General features: G+C 40.3%; 1 long non-coding RNA gene across 6 annotated transcripts in view; it reads left to right on the top strand.

Moving 5' to 3' along the window:
• The window catches only part of LOC139041385 (uncharacterized), a 460,406-nt gene that overhangs the window by 179,416 nt on the left and 262,258 nt on the right, over window positions 1-18,732 (top strand). For all 6 annotated transcript variants that reach the window (XR_011496440.1, XR_011496439.1, XR_011496435.1 and 3 more), the window contains one exon: window positions 14,607-14,793. This is a non-coding gene — a long non-coding RNA (uncharacterized lncRNA). The remainder of the gene's footprint in view (window positions 1-14,606; window positions 14,794-18,732) is intronic.

The raw sequence follows: 18,732 nt of genomic DNA, 5'->3' as shown, positions 1-18,732 counted from the left end.
TCTTGTCTGCTCCTATTTGCATATCTTCTCCATTCTCCTCTTGCATACCAGCTTTCTCTGGAAGGCTCTCAGTCTCTGATGCTCCATAGCTTTGGCAGGCACACAGCTTTGGGTCATGTGTCTGCCCTTGACACATGCTACAGTGCCAATATCCGACTTTCAACAGTCCCTGCATCTCAGTTCAAATTGTCTAGGAAATTTATTGGTTCTTGGCCACCAACGGGGTGGCTAGCTTTGAACTGGTTCTTTTTAGTGTTGCTAGGGGAAAAGTCACTTGGCTTGAAGCTATTGGTTGGAGGAGTCTCTGAGAAGGGATGCGGGAAGAGCAGGAAAATTGATTGATTACTAAAGAAGGAATAAAATCATAGTTTTGTAATTTGCTTATCAGGACCACTGCAGCTGGGTGTGATGTGAATAGCTGAAGCCATGGACAGTCAGCTTTCTAAGGCTTCAGTGCCCCAGAGAGTCTGCTGTCCACCTTGTCCTTATACCAACTCCTTCTCCTTCGTCACAACTCCAGCCTTAGTGCCTTTCAACCCGGCAAAACAGCTTCACACATAGGACATCAAATAGAAGCCAACTGCTAACTCAGCAAGGGTACGGCTCAGCTTTCAGATGTTTGCTTAAACCAGGTTTACTCAGACAAAAGTGATTCTGGGCAAGTAGTGTGCTTTGTCTTGAACTGGAGTCTCTGGAGGGAACAGCTCTAACTTCAGGAACAAGAGACACTGGGCTTTAGCCGCTGGCCGGGCCTTACATTTTCCAACTCTTTCCCAGGAAATGACTTTCATGGATTTGAAAGTATCAAGAAGAGGCATGGAGTAGAAGAAGACAATTGTGGAGTCAGACAGGCTTCTGCTTCATTTTTATCTGCAATCTTTGTGTGCTTCTATTTTTCCTTCTCTGATTATGTAAAGTAATTTCTGAGGGAACCCATATATAGAGCTGAGTTTTCTAGGCCCATTTTGGGCTTATGATGCAAACAAGTCCTGGGATGCCTCAATTATTGCCTCCAACCCGCAAACTGGTGTGTCTTTTAACTCAGGACATCCTGAGTCTCTGGGCCATCAGATAAGGAAAAAATGGATTGTGTTTGAGGTCCAGATGTGGTGAGACTGATGTTGCTAAGTCCTGTTTGGACATCTGGATGTAGGGCTTTAATTCCAGTTTAAAGGACGGTGCTTCTGATATTATTTAGGCATCTAGGGGCAGGAGAATCAGGCCCAAAAGAAGACTTTTCAAGGAAAATTATTAAACATTCTAGGCTCTCAGCTTCTTTCTTTATGAACATGGACCATTAGGAATAGAATGTAAGGGGGTGTGGGGCCCGTCAGAGTCTTAGGCATGGTAATCGTAACACACAATTAGTTGAAGAAGGTAAAGACTGCTGCTGTTTTCCTGACTGTCCCTCATAATAAATCTTGTGCAAGCTGTGTAATTTCCAGCACACCAGAGGGCCAGTGAACAGACTGAAGAAGTTTGAAATTTGGTGGTCTCCAAACTGTAAGCTGAACTAAGCCTATCTGGGTGCGACGCCTGTACTCACGATATTCCGTGGTCAAAGAGGTGGACTAAACTCTGCCTACGAGGGAGTAAAACAGGTGTTATTTGTAATTTAAAAAAAATTTACTGGAACAACACTGCTCAGCATTTTTAATATGTGAATATATATATATATATATATATTTTTTTTTTTTAAAGATTGGCACCTGAGCTAGCAACTGTTGCCAATCTTTTTTTTTTCTTCCCCCCAGTACATAGTTATATATTTTAGTTGTGGGTCCTTCTAGTTGTGGCATGTGGGATGCTGCCTCCGTGTGGCCTGATGAGCGGTGCCATGTCTGCGCCCAGGATCCGAACCTGCCAAACCCTGGGCAGTTGAAGCAGAGTGTGTGAACTTAACTGCTTGGCCATGGGGCCGGCCCCTAATATGTGAATATATATTAAATCTGGAGGTGCATGTAGTATGTGGCACTTAGCAAGCTTGTTTTACGATACATCCTCTTTCCCTCTTTCTTTTTAGTAGAACATCTTATAAGGTGTCATTATATGAAACACAGATATAATCACGTGACAACTGAGTTCAACAAATACTGTTCAACACTGTGCATGTACATTGCACTGTGTTAAGTATTGCAGGAGATGAGACAGCATTTGTGTGCTAGCCAGGACTCCTTCAATTGTAAGAGATTAAGACCCAATTTTACCTAGCTTAAGTAAAAAATGGAATCTATTGACTTATGTAACTTGGAACACCAAGGAGTGGGCTGGCTTTAGGTGTAGCATGATCAAGGTGTTCAAATAACATTGTTGGATTTCTCTATTTCTTGTCTGTTCTTGGTATTATTATGAGATAGTCTCTATTCATGTGCCAACTGTCTTAGGTTGGGCTCCAGGAAATAGATTATTGAATAGAGAGATGCATGAAGATTTATTGGGGAGAGCTCTTGGAATTACGCATGTGAGAAAGTGAGAAAGCCATGATTGGGCACAGGAAGAAGCTGACAACTGAAGTGGTTGCATCGGAAGCCTCAGCTAATCCTAGCGGGAACTCTGGAACCATTCAGAGTTGTCCCCAAGTTGAAGCAAAGAAGCTGTGCCTCTGTATCCCTCTATCAGCAGGGCATTGGCTATGGGTCACTCTCTCTGGGAGGGAGCATAACTTTGATGAAGTGTTTCCTTGTGACAGAAAGCAGTTTCTGGTGAGAGATGGAGTTCTGAGCCATCTGAGCAGCCAACACTCTGGCAGTTGAGGGAATAAGTGTATCGGCCCTGAGAAGGGTAGCTGGACAGAGAACCACGGGTCCAGGATAGTCAAGCAACATGGCCCTGTCAGCTCAAGCCTGAACCTTCTTATTCACTATTTCAGAAGGAGAGAGATTATCTTTTCAGGTGACGTTTGTGAAAAGGGAATTTCATTATCTGGCCTGGATTCCTATCACCCCTATGATGGAGGAGGTGGAGGTCATGTGGTTGACAGATCCACCATATGTGGGTGGGACAGTCCCCAAAAGGAATACATGCTGCACAGACAAAAAAGGGGACCAATGTCAACTATAGCCTTCAAAATCTTATTGCACCAGACAATGAGAAAGAGCACATCCACAAGTGATGAGTAATAGTACAAAAGATTTTATGGCAAATACTTCTAAAAAGTACGACCTGGGGCCACTTGGTCTTCTTGTTTTATAGGTTAAGATAAAGAAGGGAAACTTGCTTCTAATTTATATTTAAATTTACTACTAAGTCTATATTTTACATTTTAATTTTGAAGATAACTCTACATACCATACATACCATAGTGTAGGCTGGGCCATTTTGGTTAAGAATGTTTTTAGAAAAGACAAGATAAAAATTACATAAGTTGGAATAATTTCCAACCTAACGTACACGGAAGTACTCCTCAGTAAATATTGTTCTCTAGCTCTATTCATTGTTCATATGAAGATTTATACTACTTCATTAATAGTGATATACTTGCTCATATTTTTTGTATACTTATTTGCCAGACTCAAATAAGCAGTTGATATTCATCATTCAATCAATCTTTAAGATAACCCTGACCTAAGTACCATGAGTGTCCCCATTTTACAGGAAGGGAACTGAGGTTAAATGAGGTAAAATAATTGTCCAGTGTCTTATAAGTAATAAATAGGATTTGACTCTAGACCTGGTACTTAACTCTCTGCTGTGTTGCCTTATTACTAATGTTGACAGTTTTTGATTAGATCTTCTCAAAACAAAATCTTACTCTAGTTGAAAACCTAATTCCTGTATTCTTGTGTGGTGAATTTGAAATCTGAAGATATAACAAAGTTGCATCCTTTGACTTATTTCATGACATATATTTACCTGCACAGAAATCTTGTCTTTAATGTTTTAACATTAAAATCGATTTTACAAATAATATTGCAACAGCATGAAAAATAACAAAGGCTAAAGATTTAATCCTTGATACTACCATTCTTCAACCGTTTGTCTCTTTGTGTTTCCTCATGGGTCTGGTCCACAGGAAGACGTTATTTTTGCCTACCTGTATCCATGACAGAGCTATTGGGTTGAACCATATGGAGTTTTCAATGTTTCATCATTTTTCTTACAAAAATGGTAACTTGATATGGCTCAACTTAATATTTTTCAGGTGTAATTTAACGCGTTATTAACATTTATCATGTTGCTGTGTAGCCTTCGTACTTGTTTCATTGAATGTCTAATGTTCCATCAAGTAAAATTCACTTAATGATTCTTTGTCTGTTGTCCTCAGTTTTTACTATTGTTAATGAATATCTTTGTACACAGACGTTTCTCTCTCCTTTGAGTTATTTCCATAGGATAAATTCCTAGTGATGGAATTACTGAATCCAAGAAATTTAGTGTTTTATGGCTTTTGATATGTATAGTTAAATACTTTACAAACAGAATCTATTTAAATTGCAATCAATAGTGTATAAATGTACTAACTTCATTAGAACCTGGTTAGCCTTGAGTATTATCATTATTTTTGATAATATAATAGGTGTAAAATGGTACTTAATTAATATTTTAATTTGTTTTTCTTTGATCACAGCAAGGTAGAGCATTTTTGCATGTTTGTTTACTAATTTCAATTCCTCCTGCATAGATGATCAGATCATATTCTTTGCTCATTCATCTGTTAGGAATCTTATTTGTATATTATTTGTGCATCTTATATAATATAGATAGTAACCCTTTATCTTTCTTTTAAAAGCATTTTAATTCCTTGTTTTTCTCAATTTTCATTATCTTGTTTTAGAAGTTACAAAATAAATCTTTTATAGCATTTAATCTGAATTTTTCCCATCAATTAAAACTTAGAAAGTTTAAATTCCTGCATGTATTTAAATATATCTAAATATATTTATTCTTTGCCACATTTTATAAGATTTAAAAATATTTACTTTTTTAGTGACCTAAAATTTATTTGATTTATGGTATAGGTTGAGGATGTAAACTAATTTTGTTTTAAATTTGCTAATCAGATATCCTCGAACTATTTCTTAATAAGTTTTTCTTTCTGTGTTGTTTGCAGATGTTTCCTCTAAGAGTGCAAATGCATTTGATGTGATACAGTCTATTTCTGGAGTGTGTTTTGGTTCCACACTTTTTTTCTTTTGGTGCTAGATGTATTTTAATACCTAACAGGATGGTTTCCTCTAATACTTTTCAAATTGAGAACATTTTAAATATTTTCCTCCTAATTTCGCTTCTATTTTTTAATTCTTAGACTGAATAATAACATTTCACAATTTCATAATTTGGTCAGGTTTAAAAATAATATATTGGTTCCCTTTCACTGCTGTAAAATAATACCACAAACATAATGCTTTAAAACAACATGGATTTCCCTCCCTCCAGCTCTGAAAGTTAGCAGTCTGACACTGGTCTCACTTGGTTAAAATCAAGGTTTTGGTAGGTCTGTGTTCTTTTTTGGAGGCTCCAGGGGAGAATTCATTTTATTGTCCTCTCCAGCTTCTAGAGGCTGTCCACATTCCTTGGCTCATGATCCCCTTCCTCCATCTTCAAAGGCAACAATGCTCCATCTCTCTGACTGTTTTTCTCTCTGAGCAGAGCCAGAAAATATCTTCCAATTTTAAGGACCCATGTGATTAGATTGGACTCTGGATAATCTGGGATAATTTCCCCTCATCGCAAGGTCTTCACCTTTAATCACATCTGCAAAGTCTCTTTTGCCGTGTAAGGTAACATATTCAAAGGTACTGGGGTTTAGGATGTGGACATATTTGGGGGGCCATTAATTTGCCTACAACAAATAGCATCAGAATTTTGTCTGGTATTCTGTTAAACAGATGTTAAGTGATCTTGGTATATCTGGAACTTGTGCAATATTTCACTTTCACATCTATCAGTAAGGTATAGTTCAATGTTCATGGTGATCACCTGGTGACATTTTGAGGATTATTTTAGTAGTTTTAAAGACTGTATCTCTTTAATTGTACTCCTTAAACCTCCATTTTGTGTCTTCTATTGTGAAAGGACCTCTCTTTGCCCATATTCCTTCCTAGTACATTTTCCTAACAAGTTATTGTTTATGTCCTTAATTCTCTATGAAAATTTATTCCTTAATGTAATCTTAATTTGGCATTCACTCTACAAGGAGAAACATATGCTGGCAATACATGGTGTGATGTGAAAGGGGCTCCCGGGGAATCAGTCCAGCTATGCCATATTGAGAAACCTGCACTTTCATTATTTATTCAAAAAGATGCAAAAATGCTGAGCACTGAGATGACCTTCAAAGCTTAAGAAAGATTGCTGAATACTATGACCTAGTTTGCTCGATGTCCTGAGCAGAAGGACACCCAGCAGTCCAGGAGCTGCCCTGGCAAAGGGAAGCGGCATATGGGCCTGGGGTGGAGAGGCAAAGCTTCGCTTAGGGACCCTGCATGGCCCCTCTCTCCAAATGATTGATTAATTTCTACTTCAGCAGGTTGCAGTTTGCTATCCACTTCCTTCTAATTTTGATATTCATGTTGAAAGCAGGCTCATGATGTAGGGGAAGGAGCTTGGGTTTGGGAAACAGGAGGCCTGGTTTAAGCCTCAATTGAGAGGCTTTGTTGAACCATATGGTTGTGAGGAGGTAATTTAATTCCTCAGGGGATCCATTCTCTTATTTGTAGTCAGGTGGTTAGGACTAGATCTGTCAATCTATAAACTGATGGAGATTTTAAAGAAGGCAAAAATCCATTTGAAGAAGGAACAAAGCACCAATCATTTCAGTTCCTACTTGTTTTGGTCTTTGCATTGATTCTGGGGTAACACTCAGGAAGCAGAAACTCTTTTTGACCCTTTTACTCTAGAAATAGCTTTGACCTTGTGAGCTAATTCTCATCTCATCTCAGCCTATGAGCCCTTGAGAAGTCTCAGAATTCCCGGCTCTAGGTAGCGATGGTGGGACTTGACATCCCTTCTAAATGATAGGCATATAGGATTAAAGACACCTTGGTCTTCTGACACTGGATCCTCCAGCCTGTGTTCCACAGGAAGCTGTTGCTGCATAGGTCAAGAGGAGAAACCTCATAGGCTTGTCTTCAGGACCCATATCAAGTTTGGATGGATTTGGCTTCCCAAGTAGTCCTTCCTTATGGATCTTGTTAATATTCTGCCCTCCCACTCTGTGCATTGGCACGTCTTGCTATTTTGTCTCTTCATCAGCTACTGCTCCCCCCTTGCAGATCAGGGGCTCTAATGACTGACAAGCAGGGAGTAGACAATGGGATCCAGAGAATGTCTTGGAGCATCAATGATCTCAGCCCCAAACTTATCAGATCACAGTACTTTTCACAAACTTCCACTTGCGGTCCATCTTCTACTTAGTATTAGTTCTTCCTGCATAGAGCCTGGTGGGTGAGGTCCAACCCTATATGGAGGACCAGGAAGCACTGGCATCAGATTGAACTGCAAACGCAAGTTTTTCTTCCTTCCTCATATCCAGGATTCTTTTTGTCTCCTGTTGTAGGAAGCATCCAGACTGCTGCTGGAGGTGAGAGCTGACTTCTCTGATCAAGGTTATGATTTGCTGTTGTCAGAGACATCCAGGTCATCCCTGATGCTTTCCTGGGTTCAGCAAGGGAGTGAACCACGAGCTTTATAAGTCCCAGGAATCATGCCATAGCATTGCATAGCATAATTTGTGGTTATGGCAACAACAGCACATCTTTATTGAGAGCCTTTATAAACCAGTCCCTGTGGATATGGCGACTCATTTTGAAGAGTGCAGAATCTTGTTTGGAATTCAGATATAGAAACAGTTAATTTTAGTGTGGTGTGACATAAATGTTAACAATAGGGCACATATCTTGTTGACTTGCTGGATTGAGAAATTAATTTCTGGGAGGCCAGTTAGCCTAGTGATGAAGAGAGCTCCTAAAGATTAGAAAAACAAAACTTGTATGGTGTTTTGACGGTTTAGTGGAGAACAGAGGAAATAGGTTTTTTAATTTTTACTTTTTTTTTTACATTATATAACTATATTATTTGTATTTAAAAATTTGGAGTCAGACACATTTGGTTTAGGATTCCAGCTCTCTCATTTACTAGCTTGTGGTCTTGGAAAAGTTTCTTAATTTCTCTGAACCTCATTTTCTTGAAGACTCACTGAGATAATGCACATGATGATCTTAACTACTTATCTGTCACTTAATGCCAGCTATCATTATTGCTATTATTCTTGTTATTATTGTTTGAAAATATGAGCAATGTGGCAAAAGGAACCGATATTTTGGCTCTCAGTCTGATCAATCAAATTGGGCTAGTCAGTGGGGTATGAATAATGGGAACCATGATAGAAAGCTATCCCAGTGTTCCAGAAAGTCAAGAAACCATAAGCTGGCCTGGTCACAGAGAAACCCTCAACTTCAGAGGGTTTCTTCAGAGGGAAGAATTCAGAGCCTCACACCAAGCTGGCAGGGTGCCTTGGCCTGCAGCCTGGACTGAAATGAAAACTGGAGGGAAAGGAAAGCCCTTAGAACCACGCTTCAGAGGAGGAAATCCTCTGAGAGGCCTGTGGAGAAGAAAAGGGAAAAATCAGTGCTGTCATACAACCTTGGCTTTTGAAAACAGACTACATTATAGCATGTCGGAGCAGGAAGAGACCTGAATACGAGGACCAGAGGGTCAGAGGGAGGAGTTCAGGCTGGGCTGAGCCAGGGCCTCAGCTGCCAGACCAGATTGGAATTCAGAGGTACCAGATGTAGCAGATGGCTGTGCCAGCAGGTTGCCTGCCTTCCTCCCAAGCTGTGAACATGGGTGGGATCGAGCTTTATGCTTCCTTACATAGCTGCGTTAAACTGAATGTAGGAATATGGACATTGACAAAGGCCCCCTTAAAAGCATTTTTTAAAAGAAGATGATAGTGGTGGAAATGAGGATCGAAAGATCTGCATGTGAAAACACAACTTTATGGAAGTGGAAGAGAGAGGAAGGGAACTGCCTCTGAGGAGGGGAGTTGGGAGCAGGTACCTTTCATCATAAATTCACTTTGGCATTTGTTTCGATTCCCTGACATTTTGCAGATGACTTTATCTTTTCTTGGGAATTGCCTTTTTTCTTCTTCTGTTTTGGAATAACCCTCCCAAGTTAGAAGGAGCATGCTCATCTTTGTCCTAGAGTTTCTTCACCACCTCTCCCAAACCTTTCCTGTGACCAGGAACACAGTTCATACTCTATTCCCGGGGTTGTTGAGAATCTTCAGACTTTTAAGTAGATTTGTGACTTAGTCAGCTTGAGCTGCTGTAACAAAGTGCCATAGACTGGGTAGTTTAAACAACACAAATTTATTTCTCACAGTTCTAGAGGCTGGAAGTCTGAGATCAGGGTGCCAGTATCGTTGGGTTCTAGTGAGGGCTTGTTCCTGGCTTATAGATAGCTACCTTCTTGCTGTATGCTCACAGGGACAAGAGAGATGGAGCTCTAGTCTCTTTTTCTTCTTAGGACATTAATCCCATCATGGGGACTCTACCCTTATGGCTTCTTCTGAACATAATTATCTCCCAAAGGCCCCACTTCCTAATATCATCCCATTAGAAGTTAGAGTTTCAACGTGAATTTTGGAGGGGCACATAGCGGGTGTCCATAACAGCATCTAAGCCTTTAGTGGGAAGGGACACAGGCTCAGACCAGTGACCATTGAATTCACAGCCTGGAATTGAGGAATTGACCCAGAGACTGGGTCAATAGAATGCGTGCTTTGCCACTCACTGCCTGCGTATTAATTGAGCATATTAATTAGCCTCTCTGAGCCTCAGTTTCCCCATCTGAACTTGCTGGGATGAGATGTCCCATACTCTATAGGGTTATTGGGAGGAGTCACTGGGATAAATTATGTAAAGCACTTAACTTATAGTAAGTGATTAATAAATGTTAATTATTCTTATTATCCATACCCCCAACACAACATCATTATACATCCATATATTTATTTTTTTTGCAAACAGACCAAGAAACTGTTGAGAAGATAATTGACTTTTGCAGATAGAAAGCATTTGAATAACCTCTAGTTCGCTGGGTGAAATTTTCTGCTCATGTTTATTTGCAAAGCCATCATCCAAGCTGCATGACTAGCCATCAGAGAGATATCTTGAAATAAAATTTTTCAAGGGCAGATGCAGATAATGACACCTTGTGGAGCCAGGCTGATAAAAAGTGAAAAAGATGCAGGGGGAGAGATTTCCTGATGAGACACTCCTAAGAGAGAGTCACCTGTATTTTGTGTTCTTTCAAAGGTGAATCCATGCAGTCCATGAGAGGCCCTGGCTGTATGCATGAAATAAGCAAAGAAAGGCCTCAGTGATCCTAGACCAAAGCACCCTAGGAAGGGGTGTGTGTGTGTGTGTGTGTGTGTGTGAAGCTTCTGTTAATAGCACGCATTGTTTGGGCTGTGAAATAAACCATACAAGAGCAGAGCAGACTTGCCCTTCCATTATTTCAAATCCTTCTCTGATGCCCAACTAACATTGTTATGATCTGAGAGGAAATGAGGTTCATTTCCTCCATGCAGCAGGAGAGCTCCCAGGGCAGGCTTTGAGGATAATAACGATGACTAAGCAGCCACCATTTACTGATCAGGTGCACTTGTCAGGTGTTACACTAGATACTTTATACTCACTATCTCCAACCCTGACAGCAGCCCTGTGAAGTACCCCCATCTTACGACATCTCTCTTTGCCTGGAGATTTATGAAACTGAGGCCCAGGGAGGTTAGATGACTTCCTCGAGCTCATAAAGCTTGTAAGTGGCAGGGTTATGGTTCAAACACTTGTAGTCTGAATGCAAAATCTGTGGTCTGTCTCCCCCATAACTGCTGCGCCCCGTCTCCCAGAAGAAACCCCAAACACAGACTAACTGTAGAATCCTGCCTCCAGCATCTGTCTGGCTATGCTCTAAATCCATATTAGCACTAGAGTGTGGTGGTCAGTAGCAGGATGAACATTCTGGGAAGGGCTGTGGTGTACCCACTAGAGTTGGACTGTGCCTAGTAGCCTGGACTACAGGTGGACTGGTAGTATCCATGGGCTTAACAGGCTACTATTGCCAGACAGAGGACTTTGTTGGCATTTTCCCATGGTCTTCTTTTATTTAGTGTTGCTAAGGTAGTTTGAAGTGTCATAATCTTTCTTAAGGTGACTGGAACTTTGGCCTAGCTCTTCAAAGTAACCTTAATTTTTGAAGTATAGTATCTTTATTAGGATATGTCTTGGTGCTGGCCATTCTGTAACAATTTTCCCCATGGATATAGTGGGCTCTTTCAATCTATAGGTCCTTTCTTCTTTTACTGATGGGAAATTTTCTAAAAACAGATCTTCAATTTTTTTTTCATAAAGATTTTATTTTTTTTCCTTTTTCTCCCCAAAGCCCCCCGGTACATAGTTGCGTATTCTTCGTTGTGGGTCCTTCCAGTTGTGGCATGTGGGACATTGCCTCAGTGTGGTTTGATGAGCAGTGCCATGTCTGCGCCCAGGATTCGAACCAATGCAACACTGGGCCGCCTGCAGCAGAGCACACGAACTTAACCACTCGGCCACGGGGCGAGCCCATAGATCTGTAACTTTTTGGTGTCCAGTTACTGGGTTCTCTTCTTCAGAGTAAATGTTGCAATTATGCATATATTGATTTGCCATTATGCATCCTCAATGTCATTTTTTCTTGAATCTTTAAAAATTTTGTTTGTTTTGGTCATTTTTGTCATCTTGTTCTACTTGTCTCTTTCTGTGATTCACTAATATCTTTGCTCCTTTGTGCCCCTTTCAATATGGACTTCATATTTGTGAGGATTTATTATATTTTCCATGTATTTCTTGAATTCTGTCACAACATGCTTTGTCTCCTGTTATTGTCCGTTAGGTATATTGACAAAAATTTGTAACTTTGCTTTGAGCTCTTTTATTTTTCTTTAAGATTTAAAAAATTTAAAAAAATTTAAATGATTTTTAGCTGTGGTAAAATGCATATAACATAAAATTTACCATTTTAATCATTTTTAAGTGTATAATTCGGTAGTATTAAGTACATTCACACTGTTATGCAGCCAATCTCCAAAACTTTTTATCTTGCAAAACTGAATCTCTACAACCATTTAAACAACAATTCCCCATTCCTTCTTCCCCACCCCCCCTGGCAACCGCCATTTTACTTTCTGTCTCTGAATTTGATTACTCTGGGTACCTCATATAAGTGGAATCATATAATATTTGTCCATTTGTGAGTGGCTCATTTCACTTAGCATAATGTTCTCAAGGGTTATCCATGTTGTGGTATGTGTCAGAATTTCCTTCCTTTTTAAGGATGAATAATATTCCATTTCATGTATGTAGCATATTTTGTGTGTCCATTCATCCATTGATGTCAGGCTTGCTTTCATCTTTTGGCTATTGTGAATAATACTGCTATGGACATGGGTATACAAGTATCTCTTTGAGACTCTGCTTTCATTTCTTCTGGGTATATTCCCAGAAATGGAATTGCTAGATCACGTGATAATTCTATTTTTCATTTTTTGAGGAACCACCATATTGTTCTCCATAGCTACTGCACCATTTTACATTCCTATCAACAGTGCACAGGGTTCCAATTTTTCCACATCCCTGCCAACACTTTTTTGTTGTTCTTGTTTTGATAGCAGCTATCCTAGCGGGTGCAAAATGCTGTCGGGTGGTTTTGAGTTGTTCTCCCCTTATGATTAATGACATTGAGCATCTTTCATGTGTTTGTTGTATGTCTTCTTTGGAGAAATGTCTATTCAATTCCTTTGTCCATTATTTAATTGGGTTGTTTTTTGTTGTTAAGTTGTGGGAGTCCTTTATATATTCTGGATATTAATACATTATTAGGTGTATAATTTGCAAATATTTTTCTCCCATTCAGTGGGTTGCCTTTTGAGTGTTGAGTGTCCTCTTTGATGCACAGAAATTTTAAATTTGGATGTAGTCCGATTTATCTACTTTTCCTTTGTTACCTGTGCTTTTGGTGTCATATTCAAGAAATCCTTGCCAAATCCAATGTTGTGAAGGTTTCCTCTATGTTTTCTTCTACTTTAAGACTTTTTTGCTTCAAACTTTTGAATGCTTAGTGATATAATTTTTTTCCTATTCTTTGTCAACAATTTTTGTATATTTTTCTTGTCACTGTTCTCATTTCCTATTTGTTTTCCTATTTTTATTTTCCTTTTACTTTCATATAGTCTTTTAATATAAATCTGTGTAACTCTTTTCTATGATGTCATTCTTAGATGAAACAAATTCTTCATGGATCTACTTTTTCCATTAGGTTTGGGTGAGGAAGGGCCTTATAATACAGGGTTGTATGCACCTGAGAGCTAATGAGTTACTTTAGCTTTTAGTTATCCCCAGACAAAAGAACCAATGCATGGTTGTTTGCAATTGAGAATCTATTCTCTATCTGTATCAGTCATAGTCTACTTCCTGCAAAGTCTGTGTGTTTCCTCGTTGAGCTCCTTTCCCCTGCAACACTTGGTGCTAAATAGGGTCCTGGGAAACTTCCTCTGACAGCTTCCTGATCCCTTCATGTTGCTCCACATGAGAAACTGTTTTTCTCCCTAGAGCGCAACATCTTGTTTGGACAACTGTGCTCTGACAGTTTTGTCCGAGATCTGTACCTGCTGATGTCCTCGTGAACTCCTTTACTGGACTTCATAGCCCTTTCTCTTTTAACATATTTCAGAGTTTCAAAGGTCTACTCCAGTTTGTTGAAGGTGGAATTTGGGTTTCTGTTTCCCATTCTCTTGGATGTTGGGTGACTTCCCAGAGAAAAAGGAGGCAGGACATTATGATGGGAGTCCAGGTGGCTGTATGCACTTCAATTTTCTATTCCTTTTCCTTTTTGAGCCAGTTTGACAGCCTCTCAGTTTAAGATACAGAATGGAGCACGGAGAGAGCAAGAATTACATGGAAATTATAGAACAGAATGGTTGGATAGTGGACTTCTGACTCTATCACTTACTAGTTTTGTGACCCTGGGCAACTTACTCTTCTATGCTTAGTTTTCAAGAGAAAACTCTTAGTTTTTCTTCATTAGTAAAATGGCAGTAATAGTAATTTGTTGTTAGTACCATCAGGTTGATTCCAACTCCTAGTGATCCTGGGTAGAGCTGAGCAGAACCCTGTCTGGTCCTTCTGTGCCATCTTCTCACTTTCGGTGCTATGTCAGACAGTGCTCTGCTGCTATTCATGGGGTTTTCACGGCCAATTTTTTCAGAAGACAGTGGCCAGGTCCTTCTTCCTAGTGTTAGTCTGGAAGATCTGCTGAAACCTGTCCACCAAAGGTGACCCCACTGGTATTTGAAATACTGGTGGCATAGCTTTTAACATCACAGCAACACACAGCTGCCACAGTATGACAACCAACAGAAAGGTGGTGTGGTTCCCTGATCAGGAAACAAATCTGAGCTGCAGCCATGAGAGTGCCAAATCTTAACCACTAGGCACCAGGCCCTGCAGTAACAGTAATAGCCAAGGTTTTACTGGGTGCTCACCCTACGAGAGGCACTGTTCTAAGATTATTGCATGTATTAACTCACGTAAGTCTCAACTTGTATCATCTCCATTTTACAGATGAGGAAACTGAAGCAAAAGTTTGTTCAATAAATGGCAGAGCTGGGATTCAAAACTAAGCCATCTGGTTCCAGAACCTGTGCTTGTCCACTATACAATAATTCCTCTGGTGTCTAGTACCTGCCTCGCGGGGCTATTGAGAGAATTAAAATGATAATGTGCATCAAGCACCAAGAACAGGCACAGGGTAAGTAAGAAGTTTCTCCTCTTCCTCACTGCCCCTTCTCTTCCTATGTCTCATCTTTCTCCTCCTTCTTCTGCCTGTATTCATACCCTTTAAAGATATGGTAAGGGAAAATGATGGTTTGACATCATTTTGCTTGACAAAAATATTCAAAATAGCCCTGAGCATTTGAAAACACTTCTTTCTTTTCTGAAGAAAAGTTTAAAATGCTGACCTTGTATTGGAGATAAATTAGAAACTGATAAGAAAGCTTTATCTTTCAGTCTTTGTGCCTGTTCTCACAAAATTTTTAGAGTCTTCAGGAGCTAAAGATGAGGTAGAAGGGAAGAAACCTGTCACTGATGACTTTTGGAAGCAGCCCCTGAAACTCTGAGGAACTGGGTCTTTGCTCCCCTTGAGCCAGTTTGTAAGTAAAGGAGGAGGGTCAAGAGCAGTGTTGGGCGTTCAGGCTGTCCTCTAGAGTAGTAAGCTCTGTCTACTTACCTCACAGTGATCTCTGCCTCTTGGTTCCAAACATCAGAATAGGTCATAAAGTGGGTAGTTAGTGACCAATGGTTGTAAATCATTCTTCCATCTTTCATGTTTTTCTCCATGTGTTTGCTTCACTCTTGCTTTGCAAATTTTTTCTTAGAGGAGAAGAAGACACAGGCTGGAAAATGGACTCACTGGTCTGAAAATGTACAAACTTTCCCTTCCAACACTGAGAAAGAGAGAGGAGAAAGGAGAGGAAGTGAGAGATAGATAGATAGGTAGAGAGAGACCAACTAGACTCCAAACTAATTCCACATTTCCTGATGGAGAACCTGATTGGTTTGGCTTTGGTTAAGTGTCTGCATGGGTGCAATCAAAGGTGGCCGATTGATGACATCCCTGCTGAGGGTATAGACTCTCTGAGAAGAAGGACTTGGACAAAGGAGGAAATGATTGGTGGAGAGATTGATTGGCATCTCTTGGACACTAAATTGCCATGTCAGGCCCCAGTCTGGTAACTGGGACCTCGATGTGGCAATGTACTCTGTACTCCAGACTCAGTGACTGGAGAAACCAGCATCTACAGTCCTGCCTCCAGTTCCCCAGCCAGTCCCTGAGCCTGCCCACCTGCTGGCCTGGATTCCTGGTGTTTAGCTCCATTTGCTTCCAGCCCCTTAGTTCCTTTTACTTGTCTGATGTGGACTGTTTGCCTTGGCAGTTGGTTCCTCACTTTGTTCCTCTTCAAAACAGGTTTGGCTGACGTTGACTTTGTCTTATTTCTGACAGTTGGTTTCTCCCTTGAGTGCCTTGTCCTAGTGCAGGGCACCCTGTATCAGACTCAGCCAAAATCATTCACAAGTCCTGTTCTGGAAGCAGGGATGGGGCAATAGTCCTCCCCACCACTTCCATCCACCTCTCTCCAAATCATCCCAATCTATTTTAAAGAGGGAACTGAACAATCTCAGGGACGTTTCATCCCTAAAAAGTTCTCCAAGGAAAGTTCAAAGATGGGCTGTTGTTTAGAGATCAATGAAAACGAGATGGAATTTAAATATTAAGAAGTAAGCTCTTGCCTTCAGGTAAAGCTTGCATTTGCATAATAATGAGAATGACTAGCCAGATGGAATTGAGAATCTGACTGGAATCTCAAATCCTGGTGAAAGAAGATTCATTTACCAGAAACGGCAATGGGAAATATGCTAATCAGAGGTTTGCTGCTGTCCATCACATTGAACAGATTCTGAGACAAAGAAATAGAGAGAGTTCACAAATAGGAGGTGATACAACTTGACATTAAACTTAATTTGGTTTGTTTTCCTATCAGCTCCTGACAGATGTGCAATTGTGGAAGTCTTTAAAGGGGGTGGGGGAGAATGATTCCCTTCTGTCAGAACTGTCTGACATTGTCATCACCAGTGCTGTCATTGTCATTATTGTTATTGTGTTAGAAACAACAGGAGGGAGGGAAAGGAAATCTGGAGTATGACCCGAATCATTATTGAGAAGTAATGGGAACACTTAAAAAGAAAAGTAAAAGGAGAAGAAAATAAGGACTTCAAATAAACATTTTTCTGTGTCTCTATGGTTAAGATAGAGGGGAATTAGTATCTGGGTGATAGAATCCATAATTTAGAAGACACCTTAACTTGGGAATTGAGTTCTCTGAGGGAGACAAGGTTGTTAGCCAGTCCCAGACTTGAGCCTGAATTCTTTTATTTTGAGGCAACAGATGCTATTCTGAGGGAAGATGGAAGAAAGTTGTGGTAGGCAAAATTCCAAGATGGCTCTTAGGATCTCCTCCTCCTAGTCTTATATCCTACGTAATTCCTTTCTTTTGAGCGTGGGCAGAACTTGTGGCTTGCTTCTAATAGAATCTCTCCCATGATTATGTTACATTATGTGGTGAAGATGAAGGGATTTTGCAAAAGTAGTTAAGATCCCTCATCAGCTGACAGAGTTGATCACAGGGGAGATTATTGTTGGTGGGTTTGACCTAATTTGGGTGAGCCCTTCAAAAGAGGACTTAGGCTTTCTTTGAAGTCAGAGGCTCCAAGCAACAGAGACTCTCTCCATTGACAAGTTTGAAGAAGAAGCTGCCATGAGAGCTGCAAGGAAATCACTTTTGTCAGCAACCCAAGGGATTCTGGAAGCAGATTTTTTCCTCGTTGAGCTCCTAGATGAAACCACAGCCTTGATCAACATCTTAGTTTTAGCCTTGTGAGACGTTGATCAGAGACCTGAGCTAAGCCATGTATGGACTCCTGATTCATCAAAACTATGAGATAATAAAATGGGTATTGTTTAAAGCCATTGAGTTTATGGTAATTTGTTACATAATGATAGAAAACTAATAGAGTTTTTTTTTTTTTTTTTTTTTAAGATTGGCACCTGAGCTAACATCTAGGTGCCAATCTTCTTGGTTTTTTCTTCTTCTTCTTCTCCCCAAACCCCGCCCCCCCCCCCACACCGCCCGCCCGCCCGCCCCGCAGCACATAGTTGTATATTATAGTTGTAGGTCCCTCTGGTTGTGCTATGTGGGATGCTCTCTTAGCATGGGCTGATGAGCGATGCCAGGTCCGTGCCCAGGATCCGAACCGATGAAACCCTGGGCTGCCAAAGTGGGAGTGTGAGAACTTAACCACTTGGCCACAGGGCTGGCCCCAAGGAGTTTATTCTTAGATAAGTCAATTGGAGCAATGCTACGTGCATTAGCCTTTCTGGTGGGAGGGCGGAGCAATGGGGATTAACAACACTGGTGTCATACACATTTCTGTAGCTGGTTAGATGCCAGTCTAGGCTCTTCTTATCGCTTTATGGATGTCTCCATAGGGTTGGATGGCCAGTATGACCTGGTCTCTGACCCCCAAATTACCGTCTGTTCAGCCAGGCTTCTTTATCTTTTCAATGGGACAACTGAAACACTGTGATTCACCCAAGACCACACTTTCAAGGCAATGACTAAGCTTATGTTAGAGTTGCATCCATCTCTTTATCCTTAACATCCTGCCTCTTATTACTCAACTTTAGTTCAGTTCAATTAAAAACAACATTTGTTGAACATTTACTGTATTATAGGCTTCCTATTGGGATAGGAACAGGAAGTGGGTGTGCTATTAATGATGATAGAGTGGAGGGCAGAACCAAAGTCAAGGGCACACAGTCCTCCAGAAATTTCACTCTAGTAGCTATTACAGACATCAAGAGTTATAACAGATAGCAAAGGGTTGTGGCTCCACTATTTTTTGATAGTGTGACCTTAAGAAAATTATCTACCTGAGCTTCATCTGAAAAATACGGTTAATTATAAGGACAAAATAATAATAAATAAGGATAATGATAAGGATAACAATAATATTGATAATATGGTTTTGAGAAGTGAGCAAAAATACATGCAACACTGGCATTATAGTACACTCTCAATATGTTACTATTATCATTTTATTGTTTATGAGGGGAATAAATAAGGGAAGA

Source organism: Equus asinus, chromosome 21, assembly GCF_041296235.1.
Source record: "Equus asinus isolate D_3611 breed Donkey chromosome 21, EquAss-T2T_v2, whole genome shotgun sequence".
Classification (NCBI taxonomy): domain Eukaryota; kingdom Metazoa; phylum Chordata; class Mammalia; order Perissodactyla; family Equidae; genus Equus; species Equus asinus.
This window is presented reverse-complemented; position numbering and strand designations above follow the sequence as displayed.